The 23,599-nt window shown below is 35.5% G+C and overlaps 1 long non-coding RNA gene across 1 annotated transcript in view; it reads right to left on the bottom strand.

Moving 5' to 3' along the window:
* Nucleotides 1-964: 964 nt before the first annotated feature.
* LOC149136222 (uncharacterized) overlaps nucleotides 965-23,599 on the bottom strand; it is a 24,660-nt gene continuing 2,025 nt past the window's right edge. The window contains exon 2 of the long non-coding RNA XR_016241673.1: nucleotides 965-2,877. This is a non-coding gene — a long non-coding RNA (uncharacterized LOC149136222). The remainder of the gene's footprint in view (nucleotides 2,878-23,599) is intronic.

Here is a 23,599-nt window from a genome sequence, read left to right as displayed (position 1 = left end):
TATATCAAAATTAATTTGCGAAGGTGTCATTAATTCTATTATTATCCAATGTAACTATTTTAAGAATGATAATAACAGAATCAATGACACAGGCGACTGCAGGCCAAAAAGTAACATTAAATAGTCGAGGGATTAAAATTAATCAAAGGACATACTAAGTATGTCTACCTGACTTGAAATAACAGTCAAACCTCGTTATTAAATCGCCAAAAATACACTGGTGACAACTACAGAAATCAAACGAAGGCAAATTCAGTTAAGACAATCTACTTACATACATTTAAGTATTTGGATTCACGTGGACTAGTCTCTGCACTGGCAAAATAAGCCTTAGCTTCTTCAGCACGCATTACCAAGATAAGAGATTCCCAACCTATCTGTTGGGAATCTGCAGTCTGTGCCGCTACTAATTGATTTTGCACCGAAATCACAGCAGCTACCAGTGTAAAATAATCTCGATACAAAATTTACGAGAAAAATAATTTATTAAAATTAATTTACGAAGGTGTCATTAAAGGTGTCGTAAATTAATTTTAATAAATTATTTTTCTCGTGAATTTTGCATCGAGATTATTTTACACTGGTAGCTACTGTGATTTCGGCGCAAAACGAATCAGTAGCGACACAGACTTCAGAACGATAGGTTGAGGATCTCTTATCTTGGTAATGCGTGCTGAAGAAGCTAAGGCTTATTTTGCCAGTGCAGAAACTAGTCCACGTGAATCCAAATACTTAAATGTATGTAAGTAGATTGTCTTAACCGAATTTGCCCTCATTTGATTTCTGTAGTTGGCGATTTAATAACGAGTTTTGACTGTTATTTCAAGTCAGGTAGACATACTTAGTATGTCCTTTGATTAATTTTAATCCCTCGGCTATATATATATATATATATATATATATATATATATATATATATATATATATATATATATATATATATATATATACATAAATCCCATGATTCGGCGTTCAGTCCCACTGCGTGGCACCTTGGGCAAGTATCTTCTACTATAGCCTCAGACTGACCAAAGCTTTGTGAGTGGATTTGGTAGACTGAAACTGAAAGAAACCCATCGTATATTTATGTATGTGGGGGTGGGATGTATGTATATACGTATGTGTGCGTGTCTTTGTGCCTGCGTTTTCCACCCACCATCACCGCTTGACAACCGGTGTTGGGATTTTTATGTCCCCGCAACTTAGCTGTTCGGCACAGAGACCGATAGAATAAGTACTAAGCTTTAAAAATAAGACCTGCTGTTGATTTGTTCGACTAAAATCCTTCAAGGTGGTGCTCCAGCTTGGCAAGAGTCGAATGTTTGAAACTTATTAATGTTGTAAGATAAAAGAATGGCTGGAAGGGATCCTCTTGGATAATTCCTCGTCTGATAGGGGTGGGCTTTCTATATACCTAACAGTCTTTCATCTGAACCAAGAAAATTATTTTCCTTTTATTCATGTTTTAATGAATTTGCTTAATGTTGGTGCCATTTGATCCATGCCTACTGTCCCTGGAATTTTTAGATGAATAACATTTTAGAAAACGGACAAGAAAATTCATTTCGAATGCAGTATAGCTGTAAAAACAGCAGAAAGATTGGGTACTTACCCCTTATAAGACGAAAAAAAAAAGTTGCCAGAAAGTGAACCGGTATCTCTTAGATATCGACTGAGTGCTCTACCACTAGACTAGGCAGCTCGCAAATGAGTAATGCCCATTTTAAAGCTAAGTAATAATGTTTTCATATGCGGCAATATTTCCTAAAGAAAGTTTGAAAGCGTCGAATGTGTTTGATATTTTACTGACAAGAAAGTAAATCTCGAACGCAGTGTAGCTGTGAAAACAGCAGAAAGATTGGGTCTGGCAATATTTTCTGCCTTAAGGCGGCGAACTGGCAGAAGCGTTAGCACGCCGGGCGAAATGCTTAGTGGTATTTCGTCTGTCTTTACGTTCTGAGTTCAAATTCCGCCGAGGTCGACTTTACCTTTCATCTTTTCGGGGTCAATAGATTAAGTACCAGTTACGCACTGGAGGTCGATATAATCGACTTAATTCCTTTGTCTTTTCTTGTTTGTCCCCTCTATGTTTAGCCCCTTGTGGGCAATAAAGAAATAAGAAACGTTAGCACATCGGGCGAAATGCTTTGCGGTATTTCGTCTGTCTTTACGTTCTGAGTTCAAATTCCGCCGAGGTCGTCTTTGCCTTTCATCCTTTTGGGATCTATAAATTAAGTACCAGTTGCGTACTGGGGTCGATCTAATCGACTGGCTCCCTCCCCAGAAATTTCGGACCTTGTGCCTAGAGTAGAAAAGAATATTTTTTGCCTTGCTGCTTTCGCAACTATACTTCGTTCAAAATATTACTTTCTTGTTTGTAAAATACCAAACACATTCGACGCTTCCAAAGCTTGTTTATAAAATATTGTCGCATTAAAAAAAAAATCCTTCGGGTAATCACAGAAACCGCTTTTCTCATTCACAATCTTCAGTAATTGTTTTGCTACTCAGTAACTGATATTTTCATTGACATGAACCTTTATTCTTCCTTCTATTCTTCTGAAAGTGTCGACATCTTTTCTCTCAAGTTATCCCCATATCGTCTGCACTAGTTTGGCTGTTGCAGCTTTTCGACTTTGGTCATTAAACTTGTAGTTTTTGCAAGTTTGATTGTTTCTTTATAATTCGGGTTTAAAGTAACGTTTCTTTCTTCATTGAGTAAATCACGTGCTGTTTTTGTTTTCTGGTTTTTCTTTCATTTTTGGAATGTATTTGAAATACTTTGTCAGGTCTTGTTAGATATATCAACGATACTATACGCTTTGGAATGAAATTCAGCCTTCTCCTGGATATCATTGGTCTCAAGTTGCTTTGCAGCTGATAAAAGACAACCGGAAATATAGTTATACACAGTGGGAAACTGGAATGAAATTCGGGTTAGAAAAAATGTGTCAAAGCAGTTTCAAAGAGAACAATATTAAGTTTAACTTTGAATATCATGTTAATTAAAGAAATAAGAGATACGAAAATTAAACAAAGAAAGATTTATAAACACCAAGGAATTGATCAAATAGACATTGTGTCATACACACACGAATTTTGATTTCAAATTTTGGCACAAGGCCAGAAATTTCGGCGCAGTGGGTAAGCCGATTACATCGATCCCAGTACCCGACTGGTACCTATTTTATCAACCCCGAGAGGATAAAAGGCAAAATGGACCTGGACAGAATTTGAACTCTGAACGTGAAGATGGACGAAATAACGCTAAGTATTTTGCCCGGCGGGCTATCGATACTGCCAAGCTCGCCACCTAACAAGCGCGAATTTTAAAATATTATAAACACATTAAATTAACAATACTTGAAACGTTGATAAAGTATTAAACAACCAGATATAGCTGTATAGTTAAGATTATCGCTTCACAACCACGTGGTTCCGGGTTCAGTCCCATTGTGCAGTATCTTGTGCAAGTGATTTGTATTATAGCCCCGGGCCTCTTGTGAGTGAATTTGATAGGCGGAAACTCTGTGGAAGCTCGTTGCGTGTGTGTGTGTGTGTGTGTGTGTGTGTGTGTGTGTGTGTGTGTGTGTGTGTGTGTGTGTGTGTGATTATGGATTAAATGCGTGTGCGTGTTTGTACCCCACTCACACATCGCTCGACAACTTTTGTCGGTTTGTTTAGCGGTGTTGCCTAAGAGACTGATAGAATATGCACCTGGCTTAAAAATAAATACTGGGGTCGATTTATTCAACTAAAATCTCTTAAAAGCTGCACTGCAGAAGGGTTGTCTTCCAATGACTGAAGCATGCAAAAAATAAAGATAAAGATATCTGCTCCAAAGCATTAACCGTTACATTAAACAAACGATCGATTAGTTAGGTGGTTAGATATTTAACCATTTGATTAACAATAAAGATGTGATATTGAACCAGTGCGTGTGTTATTATTACTGACATAATGACCCTCCCTAGTCACAAGATTTGTTTCAACACACGGATTCACATCAAGAATCTTGCAAGCGAGATGTCAAAACGAAGTAGAATAAGCTCTAGCCAAACTAGCATGACGCTAAAAGACAATGTGTTCTGCTGTCTAATTGAAACAGTGCGCGTGTTAATAATATTGGTATAATGACTCTCTCAAAACACAAGATTTGTTTCAACACACGGATTCACATCAAGAATCTTGCAAGCCGGATACAAAAACTAAGTATTTTGCTTCTTATAAACGTTCGTTCGTCAAAATCGACATCCTCAGATATCACAGTCTTAGAATAGGAGTCCGATGGGAAAGTGAGGGATAATAGAAGATTCAAGATTCAAGGAGTACGATTGTGGTATTCGGGTTTCGAATGCGCGACGAAATTCGTGATGAAATAGGTACCCGTTTGTTTTCTTGTTTGTTTTGGTAACGTTTTGTGTTACCTAAAAGTACAGTGAATTATTTCCAATTTGACCTGCGATAATTTTGCTAACTAAAAGCGACGTAAACTGAGTAATGTAGAATACAGTGTCCTGCCAACAATGTATCCAGTGATGTAGTAGTAGTAGTAGTAGTAGTAGTAGTAGTAGTAGTAGTAGTAGTAGTAGTAGTAGTAGCAGCAGCAGCAGCAGCAGCAGCAGCAGCATTAAGGTGGTGGTGGTGGTGGTGGTGGTTGTGGTTTTGGTGGTGGTGGTGGTTTTGGTGGTGGTGGTGGTGGTGGTGGTGCTTGGGATGTTGGAGGGGTTGATGGTTGTAGGGGTAGGTGGTGGCGGTGGTGGCGGTGGTTGTGGTGGTGGTGGTGGTGGTGGTGGTGGTGGTGGTGGTGGTGGTGGATGGTAGTGGTGGTGGATGGTAGTTGTGGTTGTGGTTATGGTGGTGGTGGTGGTGGTGGGGATCGTGGTGGTAGCGGTGGTAGCGGTGGTAGCAGTAGCGATGGTGGTTGTGGTATTGGTGAGGCAGGTGGTGCAGTTGATGGTGGTGATGGCAGAAACAGCAGCTGCAGTAGATCAGTGGCAGTGGTAGTAGTAGTAGTAGTAGTAGTAGTAGTAGTAGTAGTAGTAGTAGTAGTAGTAGTAGTCTCTGTAATGAGATACGTTGGAGGCGATAATAATGGTTGAGAAGAGTGACAGCAGCAGTAGCAGCAGTAGCAGCAGCAAGCATAGAAGATAGCAGGAGAGCATAGTAGCGATTTTCACATACGAGAGATCGATTCCTACCGATTCCTTCTATATACAGCCTTCACCTCTCTCTCCTACTTTTCTTCCTTTCGCCCATCTCTCTTCTCCTAACACACACATACACACACATACACACACACACACACACACACATACACACACGTTGCACGTGATAACCCATCTTCCTACTCTGCCATCCACACAGCTGCGCTAATTTGTTTTGTTTTTGTTTTTTTTTGTTTTGTTTTTTTGTTTTTTGTTTTCTTTCTCTCTTTCAGAAATGAGGGTAATTCTTAAGAAATATAGCATTGAAGAAAATCGATAGATCGATTAATTAGAAAATACCGGTGATTGTAATTAGAAGTGTCTTTTTATATATTGTTATTGTTGTTGTTTATTATTATTATTATTATTATTATTATTATCTGTTGTTGTTGTTGTTGTTGTTGTTGTTGTTGTTAAGGCGGCGTGTTGGCAGATTCGTCAAAGCGTCAGTCAAAATGCTCAGCGGCATTTCTTCCGGGTTTATGTTCCAGGTTCAAATTCCGCTCGGAGACGACTTTGCCTTTCATCCTTTCGGGTTCAATAAAATAAGTACCAGTTGAATACTGAGGGTTGATATAATCGAATCAGCCTCTCCTCTGAAATTGCTGGCCTTTTGCCAAAATTTGAAACCATTATTATTGTTTCTGTTTTTTTCTCTTCTTGTTGCTTCTACTACTGCTGCTGTTGTTGTTGTTGTTTTTCTTCTTCTTCTTCTTCTTCTTCTTCTTCTTCTTCTTCTTCTTCTTCTTCTTCTTCTTCTTCTTCGTTAAAGCGTCAGACACAATGCTTAGCGGCATTACTTCTGGTTTTACGCTCAGCGTTCAAATTTCGCCGAGGTCGACCTTGCCTATTCTCCTTTCGCGGTCTATGAAACATGTAGTAGTTAATTCCTGAAATCGATGTAATCGACCGGCGCCTCCTCCAAATTTCCAGCCTTGTGCCTATAGTAGAAAGGATTATTATTATCATTAAGGTGCGAGATGGAAGACTCGTTACAGCGTCGGACAAAATACTTAGCGACATTTCTTCCGTCTTCACGTTTAAATTCTACCAAGTCGACTTTGCTGTCATTCAATCGAGGTCAATAACATAAGTACTAGTCGGGCACTGAGTCGATGTAATCAAAAAGACACTCTCTCCGAAAATTTTCAGACACTGTGCCTATATTAGAACGGATTGTTGTTGTTGTTGTTGTTGTTGTTGCTAATAAGGCGACGAGCTGGCAGAATCGTTAGTACGCCGGGCGAAATGCTTTGCGGTATTTCGTCTGCCGTTACGTTCTGAGTTCAAATTCCGCCGAGGTCGACTTTGCCTTTCATCCGTTCAGGATCGATGTATTAAGTACCAGTTACGCACTGTTAACTCTTGTGGGTTCGAACCCACAAGAGTTAACAAGTGAGACAGAGACAGGCAGAAGCAAGAAAAATGCCCCTGTTATTTGAATTCTATACAAATATGTCTTTAAAAATACTTTTCTTTTAAATTTACCAAAATTTAATTTTTCAAAAATATATTATTCATATTTACTGTTGAGAAGATCTCAAGGATCGAAACCGGTTCTGTAATGTTCTTTATAAAAGTATTTTAGCATTTTCTACTTTGTCTTTTTTCCATATATATCTACTTGTGTGTTCCTCTTCAACCTTTTACATATATATATATATATATATATATACATATATACATACAACAGACGAAGACAGGTGGTGTAGAAAACAAATAAATGTATTAGTATAACGCTCGGGAATTGAAAAAGTCTATGCTCTTCCACAAAAAGGAGAGAGAAAAAAAAAAAAATATATATATATATATATATATATGCGTACATATATGATGGGCTTCTTTCAGTTTCCGTCCACCAAATCCATTCAAAAGGCTTTGGTCGGCCGATGCTATAGCAGAAGACATTTTCCCAAAATGCCATGCAGCGGGACTGAACCTGGAAAAATGTGGTTGGGAAGCAATCTTCTTTTCACACAGCCAAGGCAGCGCTTTATTTTCAAAATTTCAAAATTTCGCCATTATTGTTGCTTCTACTGCTGTTGCTGCTGCTGCTGCTACTACTACTACTGATGATGATGCCACGAATATCAACACTACCATTGATGAATAAGATAATGGAAATTGGGCAGGTTTCACCGTCTTATCACAAAGAACTGAGGGAAGAAAAGATGAAAGTACCAATATCACTGGCATCATCAAAGCATATTCTCCCCAAGCTACTACAAGATAGGAACAAACGCATGATGAAGAAAGAAAGAAAGAAAGAAATAAAGAAAGAAAGAAAGAAAGAAAGAAAGAAAGAAAGAAAGAAAAAAAGAAAAGCAGATAAGGTAGTCACTTATCGACTAAACTGATGGTAATCACGAATCGAATAACTGTTGAGTTTTGATTGGTTAATAGAGATAACATGACGTGAAGACCTCGTATAATTAAAACTTCAAATTATTCGCTACACTGGGAAAGAGAAGCGAGGAAGATGGAAGATTTATGGTTGGAATTTTGAGAGTTGATTTATTATCAGGAATACAAAAAGCTGTCAAAATTAAATAGTTCCAACGTGACAGAATGAAGACAATAACAATTTGCGTGTAGGAATAGTAGATAAGCATTTGCCGCCAACAGCAAAATCAATAGAAATCAGAACCAACGAGCTAATAGGAATTCTGAACAAAGAAGAAAGAGAATTCACCTTCCACTCCTCACCATTTTGGTTAATGATTTTGTTGTTGTTGTTGTTGTTGTTGATGTTGTTGTCGTTGTTGTTGTTGTTCAGCCCCAGGCGAACCATAGTCATGTAGACTCGTTGTCAAAACTTTTACAGTCGTGATCTTTCTGGTGAAATTTTAGAACAATTATTATCCAATATCTGTTTTTCTTTACTCTTTTACTCTTTTACTTGTTTCAGTCATTTGACTGCGGCCATGATGGAGCACCGCTTTTTAGTCGAGCAAATCGACCCCAGGACTTATTCTTTAGAAGCCTAGTACTTATTCTATCGGTCACTTTTGCCGAACCGCTAAATTACGGGGTCGAAAACACACCAACATCGGTTGTCAAGCGATGTTGGGGGGGACAAACACAGACACACAAACATATACACACACTCACACATATATATATATATATTTATATATATACGACGGGCTTCTTTCAGTTTCCGTCTACCAAATCCACTCAGAAGGCTTTAGTCGGCCCGAGGCTATATTAGAAGAGACTTGCCCAAGGTGCCACGCAGTGGGAATGAACCCGGAACCATGTGGTTGGTGAGCAAGCTACTTACCACACAGCCACTCCTGCGCCTCTTTTATTTTTTTCAAAAAAGTAGAATGTGATTTGAGGAGAAATTTAGCTGCTATTCCAATCAGATCGAGTAAATGCAATGAGGCACTCTGAATGACTCGACTAGAATAATGTAGGCCCAACAGACGAATGTAACTTAAATCTATCACGTGAGCGCACATTTTTGATGAGCAAAATCTAGACATTGCTTTCGTAATTTCTGTTTCTTCTATATTACATCTTAATCAAAGGCGGCAAGCTGGTAGGATCGTTAGCGAGTCGGACAAAATGTTTAGCAACATTTGTCTGGGTCTTTACTTCTAGGTTCAAATTGTAGCGAGATCGTCTTGTCCTTTTGGGGTCGATAATATAAATACCAGCTGAACAGTGAAGTCGATGTAATTTACTTGCACCTCCCCTTAAAATGGCTGGCGTGAACCAAAATTTAAAACCTGTGTTACATTTCATACTGTTTATTTTATGGACGTCTTTAAATTCTTCGTTTCTATACATACATATACATAGACTTATTTTTCTGTGTGCTGTTCAGTGAAATGTTAATTTATGTAATAGATTCGTCTATATTCACACAACATACACCCACTACTAAATCAAACAATTCTCGATCTAACACACAAAAAAAGAACTTACATTCAAATACCAAAAGAAATACCATTAAATGCATGTAAACCAAAGATGCCTATGTGCAACTATTGTTAGCTCATAGATTATGATAGAGAATCCTACTCCAAGGATTTTGCTCAATCCATAGGCGTTAATATGAAAACTGCAACCAATCATTTTAGACTGTATCCACACAAGAAAGCGAGATGCTTTACGCAGAGGTGCTAAATGGAATGTGAAGGTTGTTCCTGAGGTGCGTGCCTATCCATCAATCACTTCGCGAAATATAATTCAGGAGATGCGTTTGAATCTGCCGCAAAAACTACGAGTGATCGACAGTGGCTTTTCAAAAACCTTAGATGGTATGATGATAACAAGAAAAAGGCTGGTTTTATTGCATGATGACAGAAATCGATCTGACATGATTGAACTGGTATTTGATAACTGTTATTACCCCTAGAAAACCAATATTTTTTTGGGTGAATGCAACATTACCCTTCACACAACCAGCACTCATGGCAAGATTCTCAGGAGCCACTCCGCAGATAAAACTAGGATAAAGAGACAACAATCGTGGTATCATTATACTGTGCTGTATCAAACATAATTTCATTGTTAATATGCATTAGGCTCAGTTAAAACTTAGCTCGTCATCCAGACCAGGAATATATTTACATATTTTCAAAGCCATCCAGACCGGGAATATATTTACATATTTGTTAATACACCTGTTCGTCATGTGATCAAAGATTCCATTTAAGACATTTACAATTGTTGTAAAAAAAAACATCTGCCGATGTATTCGTCTCTGCTTAATCCCATAGTAAAATGCTTCTCGTGCATAAAATGCGCAATAAAAGCAGAACTTTATCTTCCAAACGGTAAGACGAGTAGCCACATCAAGGTGGCAGATGAATGTTACTACAAGTAATTTAACCCCAGGCGGATTCTCTGCCAGCTGGTTTTCGGTGCAAGCTCTGCACCCTTTACAGTTTAGTACACGTTACTACTCTATCTCTTCTTGAGATTTTGTAACGAGTTATTTTGCTTGTTGCAAATCGGTGACCGATGGTCATTTTCTTTACAATATATCGCTGGCAGAAGCGGATCTTAGCTACACTCTACTGTGCAGGTGCGCTTGGTTGACGTGAGCCAAATAGCTCGAAACCGGCCGGTCCTGCGATCCTGTCAGCTGTTGGAGGGTAGTAGGGTTTCGCTCCCCCTGCGAGCGATGTATTGAACATAAAGAGTGCAGAGCTTGCAACGAAAACCTTAAAATGACAATGGCCTGAAGATCTTTGAGCAAATGTCTGCCCAATTACAGCTGGCCTGGGATTAAACAACAATATATACAACAATGCTATCGAAGGAAATGAATTGTTTTGATGACGACATACCCACCTCTCAGAGTATTACTGGTATGAATAAGATACATGATTCTGGTGAGATATGAACACAGAGTAGTGAGATAAGGCAAGTAATTAGAATATAAAATCTATTCTGGTACATTACCACATGGACTATCTCTACTGTATTAATTTATATAGCAAACAGAATTTATGTTCTTCCTGACAGTAAGACTCCAGTCTAGAACTGTCAGTTATTAAATTAAGTTGTTTATAATTAACTGTCAACATTAACTGGTGTGTGTAACTAATGTGCATAAATGCGTATATTTGAAACTGGTTGGTAGATTAACGTATAAACATCAGATATTACATAATTAGTGTGTGCTACTGTCATCATCCCCTTTCCTTCAGCCATATCCAACCACTAAAAAATTAGTTGTCACTATTTTGACACATGTGTTTGCTTGATTGATAAATCGTGCGTTCGTCCTGATACATTAGAAATATAATTTCTGATAGAAGAAGCTAAGAAGATTTAGATTGTTTATAAATGATATTTCAAAGCAAATTAGACTTCAGATCTCTCCGTTGTTTATTAACAAATTTTGTGTTGTTTTATTTTTGAATATAGTAAAACGTGATCCAGAGTAAACAAGTAGAATCCGATGAAATTTTTTTTTTATATATTTGTGTTTAATATTTGTGTTTTTTTAATATTTGTATTTTCCGTTGATTATATAAAAATTTTACAAAAGACAATAAAGAAGATAAGTTGCATGAAAAACAAAATGCAATGGAAGTACAGTTCTTCCACTGCATTTCTTTCATTTATTGGGAAATATATTAGTGGTGGTTGTGGTTGTTGTTGTTACTGCTGCTTCAGCTGTTTTTTAGTAATTAGTCGAAGATTAGCGCTCGTGACCTTTCAAGGTTTGAGGCTAATACACTGTAGAGACGAGAGGACAGAAGGTGAGACATGCAGTCGGCGAATGTCGTATGTAATTTACTAGTTTAGACGCCTAAGCTATGGTAATAACAATATTATAAAAGACAGAGAGGAGAAGCAGCACATGTGTGTGTGAGCCAATGACTGTAATGTGTTTGGTGAGTGAAGCTTATCTAATTAGTCAAATGACCTTCTGGAAATAGTATAGAATATTTTGCTTGTACAGCAATAAAAATAACGTCCTCATATTTGAGCAATGAGCTGTACTCGACAGTGGAGCACATCACTTCTTCGCAGGTTAGTCATTGATAGGAACTAGAGTTTTCCTGGACTCTAGGAAAGAAACTTAAATCATTCAGGCTCAATTTTAGTGATGTTTTACGAGATGTTCGAGATAAATTTGACGATATTTTTGTCTCCATTTTTCAGGAACAGCTGGATGTATTGGTGAGCAGTCAATGGCTTTGGAGAGCATAAAGATTAGAATTGTATTTGAGATAAAGGTAGCTGACATGAAGAGCTGGACGCTATCTGAATATCAGGAGTTACCTGTATCATGATGATTCGCGACGGGTAACAAAATACTGATATCATGGCCGCTGCTCAATGTTCTGTGAACACTGTGAAGGCTGTGAGACGTGATATAGACAGCTACAACGGAAACTAAGAAGTTGCAGCCAGCAGGGATGGACCCAACAGGCGTTCTGCCTGCTTCTGCACGCCACAATTTATCCCTACATCTTTAATAAGGCCTTATGCTCAATTCAGACGGTTATGTGAATCTGCTGGACGATGTGGTCAATGCTTCGCTGGAGATACTTGCTGCTGGAAGACCTTATGTGGGGCAGCAGGATTCGATTCCTTGTGATACCCACGAAAGAGTCAGAAGTGGTCGTGGAAGAATATCTACGACTTCGTCAGCACCTATTTTTGGCCTCCTAATTTCCCCGATTGTAATCTCATGTATTAGTATGTATGGTACGCCGAGCTGGTGGTCAAGGTCACGGGGATGTTCGAAGATCTTCCCAGTTAGGAATGCATGCGCCATTTTTCGAACTCGTCTTGAGGTCCAGTCTGAAAGTGAGGGCAGCTACTTTGAGTGAACTGTTATCTTCCAGCCATAATCTAGTTGATATTCTTTAATTTTTCAAGAAGCTATTTTTGGACCGGTTCTTGATTTCTTTTCAATTTATGTAAATTGTCAAATTTTACCTGAGCACCCTGTTACATGTGAAGCTATGAAAGGGTGCCACGTGTGTTATTCCATATTTTAAACACGGTAAAGTAAGATATAAAGGACGTTTGGCAGTCATTTATAGCAAGTCGAGCAGCACTTAAAGGCTTATTACACTCGAAATATTCGCCGGCATAGTTATGTGATTAAAAGTTCGCTTTTGTAACCACGTATTTCTAGGATCAGCCCCACCGCGCAGTGTCTAGGGTTCTATACTGTAGCCTCGGGTCGACCAATAACTTTTGAGTGAATTCGGTAGTGGAAACTGTGCGGAAGCCCTCATGTGTATAATTAAAGGTATGTGTGCGTGTGCCTAACACCTATCGACTAACAACTGAGGTTGGTTTGATTATATTTCGTAAATTAAGAAGTTAGGCAAAAAGGAGGGAGATTTAGAACCAGACTTGAAAACATAATTACTGTAGGGGATTTGATCGACGAGACCCTTTAAAGGGGTAACGGAGTTACTCTGCATGCCTGGAACAGGTGTAAAGAAGTAGATGCACCCAAAACTCCTAAATCAATATATTTAAACATGTATAGATACGAAGAATGTATGTTGATTAATGCATAAATAATTCATGTATACATAATGTACAAAAACGAGTGTTTAGAAACCAGTATGCGAACATAGAGAGTTCGAATTAGTATGGGTATACGCATTAGTATATATATATATATGTGTGTGTGTGTGTGTGTTTATGTAAGTATGTATGTATATATGTGTGTGTGTGTATTATATATAAATATATACATATATACACATAATAGGCAAACGTATATATATATATATATATATATATATATATATATATATATATATATATATATATATATGTATAAATATGTATATATATATGTATGTATATATGTATATATATATATATATATATATATATATGTGTGTGTGTGAGAAAGTTGGTATGTGAAAGCACGTGGTTGGATGTATAAAAGATAATAAGAGTGAAAAAACTACAGAAGGCTTGTGTTACATGGTTAAGTATATATTTAAATTATGTAAGAAAAATGTTATAAAAATGTTATAAAATCTTTTTGGAAAAAAACATTGTATTTTGAGAAATAACCGGTTTCGTGTTGTCTTTTCAAATTTCTCTACTTCATTGTGTCGTGTTCGTTCCAGTTCCTCAGACTGGAACGAACACGACACAATGAAGTAGAGAAATTTGAAAAGACAACACGAAACCGGTTATTTCTCAAAATACAATGTTTATATACCAAACAGATTTTATAACATTTTTATAACATTTTTCTTACATAATTTAAATATATACTTTAACCATGTAACACAAGCCTTCTAAAGTTTTTTCACTCTTATTATCTTTTATATATATATATATATATATATATATATATATATATATATATATATATATATATATATATATATATATATATATATACCGATGCGTATATACATACTACAGATATTATATATATATATATATATATATATATATATGGACAATATATGAATTAGTGCCGTATTGTGTGCGCGTGCGAGCGTTTGTGTGTATGTGTTGTATGTGTACGTGTGTGCCTGTGAACGTGTGTGTGTGTATGTGTGTGTGTGCGCGTGTGTGTGTGTGAGCGTGTGTGCGTGTGAACGTGTGGGTGTGTGTGTGCATAATTTTGCTTTGGGCAGCAGAAGTATGTTGATTGAGGTTAATTGGTTAGCCTCAATGGTAAAATCACTTTCAACATATGCAACCCGGTTGCCTTGGTAACCTATGAACATGGGTCACTCTCATGATTGATCGTATAAATTAAACCGACTAATTAAGATTTAAATTAATTAATGATATAGATTCACCTTTTTACAGTGTTACGGACTATGCGTATATATATGTATCTATATATGATTGTGTTTGTGCATAGATAGATAGATAGATAGATAGATAGATAGATAGATAGATAGATAGATAGATAGATAGATAGGTGATACATGTATGGACCCATGCTCGGTCGAATCCCTAAGAATGTAGTCGTGCGACAGCAAGGTGCCGGGCCAGATCCCACTGCTTAGAAACTGGTCTTGGATAAGAGTCTCATACAACTGACGGGAACAGCTCTACCTCTTACGAATGGAAATCAGAAAAGTGTATGAAAGCTCTGAGATAGATTGGGCTCGTATTTCGAAGGAGTCGCATTCTGTCACATGCTCATTACGTAAGGTTAAATGTGTGCGTGTGTGTGTGTGTGTGTGTGTGTGTGTGTGTGTGTGTGTGTGTGTGTGCGTGTGCGCGCGTGCGTTGAATATTGAGCCACTTGCAGTAAATTACTCCGTGCAGATAGTTCAATTGATCTGACTGGTGAATACTCATCGTCGAAAATGACGGAGATCCATTTGCTTTTATTTATTTTTTTTTTTTTTTTTTTTTTGCTGAATGTATAAATGTAATGTTTCGTAAGTATAAGTTGGTATGTACACATATGTATACACCATGAATTCTTCTCTCAGCTCTCAGACGGCTGAGGACGATCTTCGCCCGTCTTTACGCTCAGAATTCAAGCTCCACCAAGGTCGACTTTGCCTTTTATATTTTCGTTGTTGACGAAATAAGTACCAGTAGAGTACTGGGGTTGATATAATCGAATATACCCCTCCTCTAAAATTTCAGGTCTTGTGCCTATAGGAAAAAGCACTGTAATTGTTATTATTCCTTCGTAACACAGAGTAGGTAAAAATGCACCGGAGTCTTTAGTCATCTGTCAAGTCACAACAACGACCTCAGACAGATAATACTTTCCTTACGATGTGCACTGTGCCCAATAGGGCTTTCTGTTAAGTAGATTATCTCCCTTGGCTAGGCGGCGCTCTATGCAGACAATTATACTTCCGCAGACTACCCACGCCATTGTTGCTGTGTTCCATGTCTCATCATGCATATAAAGCAGCTCGATGCTTTTTGTAAGACATCAACCTTGTATGAGATTTCCAGTTGCCTTAAGAAGTCTTGACGTTTCAATGGGACTAAGCCCAACGCTCCAATCACCACTGGTATCACTTTTACATTACCCTCTCGCATTCCATACAGTTCTTGCCATTTCCATTTTTGATTCAGAGCACTTGATGATATTTTCAACTTCTTTACTCACAACGTTCATGTCGTTTGGTATGGCTACATCAATGATCTGACAGTATTTGTTTCTCTTACTCAATATGACAATATCTGGCCGACGGTGTTCGATTACACGATCCGTCTGAAAATCATAGTCCCAGAATATCGTTACTCTTCCATCCTCCTGCATAACATTATTATTATTATTATTATTATTATTACTATCATTATTATCATCATCATCATCATCATCATCATCATCATCATCATCATCATCATCATCATCATCATCATTATTATTATTATTTTTATTATTATTATTATTATTATTATTATTATTATTATTATTATTATTATTATTGAAGCGGCGAGCTGGCAGAATCATTAGCATGTCGGACGAAATACTTAGCGGTATTTCGCCCGTCGCTTCGTTCTGAGTCCAAATTTCGCCGAGGTAGACTTTACCTTTCATCCTTTCGGGTCGAACACTGGGGTCGATGTAATCGACTCATCCCCTCCCTTACAATTGCTGCCTTTGTTGCAAAATTTGAAACCATTATTATTATTATTATTATTATTATTATTATTATTACCTCCGCCTTCGCTAAGGCGGAGGTATTGTTTTCAGTTGTGTTTGTTTCTTTATTTGTCCGTGGACAAGATATCGCAAGAACCACGGGATGGATTCGGATGAAACTTTCAGGGATATTTGGCCTCGTGATTGGCACAAACTGATTAGATTTGTGGATCGATTTGATACAGGACAAGAATTCTGGATTATTTTTTCCGGCTTTTTTACTTTGTTTGAGAGCGGTCGGGTTCATTTTTAGTATTCTCGTTTGTGAGAGCAGTCGAGTTTATTTCACATATTCTCCTTTTAAAAATCATCTCTGGCTAATCGTTGAGAGCATGTTGGTATTGCCTTGGTGGAGGGTTGCGCTCTCTGAGTGCTCTTGTTGTTGTTGTTATTATTATTATTATTATTATTATTATTATTATTATTATTATTATTATATGTTTGATTTTTGCTTTGAATTTGTACAAATTGGCTCCATGAGACCTCAAGAGTCAACAAGTTAGAAGTTCATGTTGGTGTTATGCCTAGGGTGTCATATATTTGGTTTTTACATAGTATTGTTCTAGAGAATGTTTACGAAAACATAAGAAAATTATGAGTTTATTTTAAAATTTGAGATTACATAGACAGTGTTTTACGTAGGATATAGACAGTTCCCATAAGCACTATCTTTTGAATTTCTGCCATTTTGGAGTTTCCTGGTATCTGAGCTAGGTATGGACCAGCCCCTTTTGCTATCATTTCAAGAGCACCTACGACAATAGGTATTGTTTTAGTCTTGAGGTTCCACATTTTGCCAATTTCTATTTCAAGATATTTATACTTGCTCAGAAACACGACTTGATTTATGTTGGTTGTACAACAGAACAATTAAACAAAAAATTCAATGGCGTCAGACAAAATAACAGAACTTGCCGAACATTTTGCATCAAACGGCTGCAATTTTGAAAAAGACTTAAAAGTGCATATTCTTAGAAAATATTCTGAATCTGCTACTCTTTCAGTACTCAAAATGCACGAGGAGAAATATATTTGTGAGTTCTTAACATCACGCCCAGGAGCAATGAATAAAATGACAGGAGAATTCCATCCTATTTACACAAAACTGTTTGATTAAATATCTTTTTTTCTTTTTTCTTTCTTCTTCTTCTTCTTCTTCTTCTTCTTCTTCTTCTTCTTCTTCTTCTTATTATTATTATTATTATTATTATTATTATTATTATTATTATTATTATTATTATTGTTATTATTATTATTATTATTATTATTATTATGAATACTATTACTATTATTATTAAACAGTTTGCTCGCAGAGTCGTTAGCATACCGGACAAAGTGCTTAGCGCTATTTCGTCCATCTTTACGTTCTGAGTTCAAGAACTGCTGAGATCGACTTTGCGTTTCATCTTTTCGGGGTCGATAAAATACGTATCAGTAGATCACTGGGGTCGATGTAATCGACTAACACCCATTCCCTAAATTGCTGGCCTTGTGCCAAAATTTGAAACCATAACATTATTATTATTATTATTATTATTATTATTATTATTATTATTATTATTAAGGGAGAGAGCTGTCAGAATCATTAGTACATCGGAGAAAATGCCTAACGGCATTTCTTTCAGGTCTTTATGTTCTGAGTTCAAATCCTACTCAGGTCAACATTGATTTCATCCTTTCAGGGTTGATAAAATAAGTACCAGCGGAGAACGGGATCGATGTAATCGAGTTAGGCTTCCCTCTAAAACGGTTGGCCTTCTGCCAAAATTTGAGACCATTATTATTATTATTATTATTATTATTATTATTATTATTATTATTATTATTATTATTATTATCATCATTGTTATTATTATTATTATTATTTTGATTATTATTATTTTCATTATTTTCATCATTATTATTATTATTATTATTATTATTGTTATTATTATTATTATTATTATTATTATTATTATTATTATTATTATTCAGTAGTTTTATTTTTATAACGTGCTTTCACTTCACTACCGAGCGCAGCTCTGTGCGCCTTGGGTATGTGCTGTGGTTTGCTGTGGTGCTCTTATGTTTACTGTATTGAAAGTGTTTTGCGTAGAATGTGTGCAGTACCCAGTAGTGCAATTTTCTGTATGTTATATATATTTGTAAGTCCTGGTGTTTTTGTTATGTATTTGTCTGAATATTTTTTTATTATACCTAAGGCACCTACTATGATAGGAATTGTTTCTGTTTTTAGATTCCACATTCGAGTTATTATTATTATTATTATTATTATCAGCATTTCAGCCTCACTAATGACTTCGTCTTCAAATTTATGTATGTCACTTTCTGTGCAATAGCATCTATTAATTTCTAATGTAGGTATTCACTTAACTTTAATTAAGGGCTTTTCGGTGTAAAAATAGATAATATTTCTGTGTCAGGATATGAAGACATTGCAAGCGAAAGCTGTCAACCGTTTCAACCAATCATATCGTTTGGTGTGCGTAATTACGTGATTGAAATACTATGTCAGTGTGTCGAAGGTGTATAGGGGGTGCGCGTACCTATGTGTGTGTGTGTGTGTGTGTGTGTGTAATTATGCATATGAGTATAAATTAATGTATATGTATATTTGTGTATAGGCTTATTTGTATTTTCACATGTGTGTGTATGAGAGAATGTGTTTGGGTGTATATCTGTTAGTAACATATATTTGCGCATATCTGCGTTTGCAGGAACATTTAAGCGGGGGCGACACTTTCTATGGATCTTGGGTTGGGGTAAATATTTTGTTGTAATATATATGTTTAGCGCGGCGAGGTGGCAGAATCGTTAGCATGACGGGTGAAATGCCTAGCGATATTTCGTCTGTCTTTACGTTCTGAGTTCAAATTCCGCCGAGGCTTTGCCTTTCATCCTTTCTGGGTCGATAAATTAAGTACCAGTTGCGTACTGGGGTCTACTAATCGACTGCTCCACACCCCAAAACGTTCGCGCTTTGTGCCTTGAGTAGAAATAGATATATATGTTTCTATGAGGCAGTGAACTGACAGAATCGTTAAGACACCGGAAAAAATGCTTAGCGGCATTTCGATCGTCTGGGTTCAAACTCCGCCGAGTTCAACTTTTCTTTTCTTCCGTTAAGATAACCAATTGAGCTCTGGTGTTCATGGAATCGACTTACCCACTCTCTCAAAATTGCTGGCCTTGTGCAAATATTTGAAACCAATATATATGTTTGCATGAGGCAGCGAGCTGGCAGAATCATTAGCACGCCGGGCAAAATGCTTAGTCACATTTCGTCCGTCTTTACATTCTGAGTTCAAATTCCACCGAGGCCGACTTTGCCTTTTATCCTATTGGGGCCGATGAAATACGTACCAGTTGGACATTGGAGTCGATGTAACCGACTTATCCCTCCTACAAAATTGCTGGATTTGTGCCACAATTTGAAATCATTATTTGTTTTATATATATATATATATATATATATATATATATATATATATATATATATATATATATACTCACATCGTATACAAAATATATATTACAATATATATTGTCTGTGTCAGTGACTCTGTGTGAATGACATATATATGTATGTTCGATATATTAGTTTATTCACAGGTGTGTGTGTGTGTATGTATACGTATATATATATATGCATGCTTCTATATGTACACACATGTGTGTGTGTATGTGTGTGCATGTGTACGTCTGTATGTGTGTGTGTGTGTGTACGTATACGTTCAAACGTGTATTGAGAATGCACATGTATTTAGATACTTTCATACAATTAACAGGTGAGGGTGTTCAACCCATGGGTATGCGGATCATATTGGATTAATTACAGGTATTTGTAAGACTGCCAAAGTAAAATCGTTTCAACACAAGCGCCGCGTGCGCGCACACGCACATACACACACATACACAAAGATGAACATACTAACGCATATTTAAATATACACAGACAAACAACTTTAAGTTAGACGATCATACAAAAGTGAGAACACGAAAAAATATACATACACCTACACAGATACACGCACCTACAACATGCGTGTATATATCTATGTGTGTTTTTATATATATATATATATATGGACGGATGGACGGATGGACGGACGGATAAATGGATGTATGGATGGACATACACATATAATATACTCAAACACACGCATATGCATATACGCTTTAGCACCTACCTGTAAACATCTCACAAGCGCGTACATAAGCGCTCTGACAATGCTGTAAGCACACACTAAAGAATGTCGCACATGTACACCCATACCTACATCCACACACACACACAACACACACATACACACACACACACACAGAAACACACAGATAATTAGATTCACATTCACTTCTTTAGATATTCATATAGAAGCTTTGTGCGAAATAAGACACGGTTTTTGTTTCAATTTTAAGAAAACTTGCGTAATGTAGATATGTGTGTGTGTCCGTGTGTGTGTGTGTGTGTGTGTGTGTGTGTGTGTGTGTGTGTGTGTGTGTGTGCGCGCGTATATAGGTGTGTGTGTGCATGTGAATGTGTGTGCATGTGTGTATTTATGTATGTATGTATATATATATATATATATATATATATATATATATATATATGTATGTATATATATATATATAATAATAATATTAGGGACAAAATCCAAAATTACAGGTAAAAAAACTCAATTAAAATCAATTTATAAAAAATTAAAATTAAATTGAGTCTTATAGATAAAGTATATATAAAATATATAGTTTTAGGGAAAATAACCAATTTTCAAGAACTCATCGATGAAAATCCACTATCACATATAGAAAAATTAATAATTAAAAGCACAATAAATGAGTATAATATAAAGTAAAGTAAATATCATAAGATAAATATAATAAAAAGATTACACGTGTTTCATAACCAATTTTCAAATAGAAAAGAAATTTAAATCGATTAAAATCAATTGAAATTATCGAAAATAAGTTCTATTCAAAAATATAGCTACTCGTCAGATCGTAAGTAGAACAATAATTAGATATATATCTCAATCAACAATAAGTACCAAATGAATTAATATGAAATACTTATTATATAAAGATAGAAAAATTATTTTTAAAATATCATATCAAGATAATAACCATTCAATAATCATCCCTTCATCCATTATAATAACATGTATATTATATACAAAAAACATCTTACATAAATTATCATTGTTTTAAATTATCATTGTTTTAAATACAAGTTGAACGAAGTTTAAGTTTAAAATAATAATGAAGATAAAATTAGTACATATTTAACCGGTGTAATAGTTAAAGCTATACTATTTAAAGCTAAAGACGTTTATTTAATTATAATTAAAGATCAATTGAATAATAGAAAAATACAAGATTATTTATTTCTACAAACGTAATAATAAAAAATATGAATGAAAAAATTATGAATGGAAAAGATTATGAATGAAAAAATTAGGAAAGAAAAAATTATTAAGAATAAAAGGTTAAACTTTATATATATATACAAAGTTTTGATTTTAAAAAAACTTTAATGATATTATAAACTATAAAGATTAATAATTAATCAAATAATATTAATCAAAAATAATCGAAAATATATCAACACTATTCCAATCGAAGTTCTAATATTATGTTGAAATGAAACTATAACTTCTAAATAATTTAGTGTTAAATAAGTTATCTATTAAAATAATCTATAAAGAACCAAATGAAACACGTGTAATCTTTTTATTATATTTATCTTATGATATTTACTTTACTTTATATTATACTCATTTATTGTGCTTTTAATTATTAATTTTTCTATATGTGATAGTGGATTTTCATCGATGAGTTCTTGAAAATTGGTTATTTTCCCTAAAACTATATATATATATATATATATATATATATATATATATATATATATATATATATATATAAGTCTGTGCGTGTGTTCACCCATTCTCTTCCGGTCATTTCAAAATGTAACCACGTGTGAATCTTTGGCGATTTTTTTCCCTGCGTCTTCCTTTCTATTGGACTTTCCTCTGTTTCTGAAGAAGAGCGTTGCTCGAAACGTTAAACCATCTTTCTTTCCTTACCTGAGCATCTGCTAATACTTTACATGTACCACGTCCTCGTATTGTTGTTTTTGTTTTTTGTTTGCTCATTTTTTTGGTGTTTGTTCATCACAGGCACACCTACTATCACATACATTCACCTACAACGCACACACATACACACACACTCTACAAAAAAGATAAATATTGTTTAATAAACACAGTATATATTTTTATGAGCTACTAATTGTTTCAGGTGATATATACACATACATATGTACGTATGTATGTATGTATGTATGTATCTATCTATCTATGTATGTACGTATGTATCTATGTATGTATGTACGTATGTATCGATGTATGTATGTACGTATGTATCTATGTATGTTTGTATGTATGTTTGTATGTATGCATGTTTGCATGTATGTTTTAAGCATGTACGTATAATTCCATGGCTGATCAATAATGATAGCTGATATAAATGTTGGTTGTTTGGTTGGTTGTTTCATTTCTCCAGTCATGCTTTGCATCTTACAGAGAGAGGAGGGGAGAGAATAAGAGAGATTAACATAAGAGATACAAGATGAGTGTCCGGGAATTTTCAGAAAAAATTTAAACACACATTTTATGAATTTTTTACGAGATATGTTTAATATTGTACAGATTGCGGTTACTTCGATAAAATTTGGAAAGCTGATAACATTTATTGCAAATCTACAAATGAGAAGTTTGTTTCATTTGACTTGATTTTAAAATAATAATTTTTTTATTTTATTTTTTGGAAATTAGTATTTCTTTCATTATTATTTTGTATAAGAATCAAGAAATTTGATAGAATTTTAATTATAACTGCACACGTGCACACACGCATACATATGCCATGTTTCCTGATATTACCTATTGTAACAAAAGTATGTTTCCAAAATTAACCGTTATATATCGGGTAATGTTCTAGTATTATAGGCACTTATGTCGTTATATTGAATATGGTGATATATGCGGGCGCATGCGCCTCTGTGTATGTGCGTGTATACACATGCACAGTCATACAAATACATATAAACGCATAAGCATTTATATGCACATATATACGCACACAAACACATGCACAAAAAGATCTGTATAGTTATGTGTGTAGGCTTGTAGGTATGCGTCTGTGCAGATATGTACCTAGATAGATAGATAGATAGATAGATAGATAGATAGATAGATAGACAGACAGACAGACAGATAGATAGATAAAGATAGATAGA

The sequence above is a fragment of the Octopus bimaculoides genome, chromosome 4 (assembly GCF_046866305.1).
Source record: "Octopus bimaculoides isolate indiv1 chromosome 4, ASM4686630v1, whole genome shotgun sequence".
NCBI classification, from domain to species: domain Eukaryota; kingdom Metazoa; phylum Mollusca; class Cephalopoda; order Octopoda; family Octopodidae; genus Octopus; species Octopus bimaculoides.
Note: the sequence above shows the minus strand (reverse complement) of the source record. Positions and strands in the feature narration are given on the sequence as shown.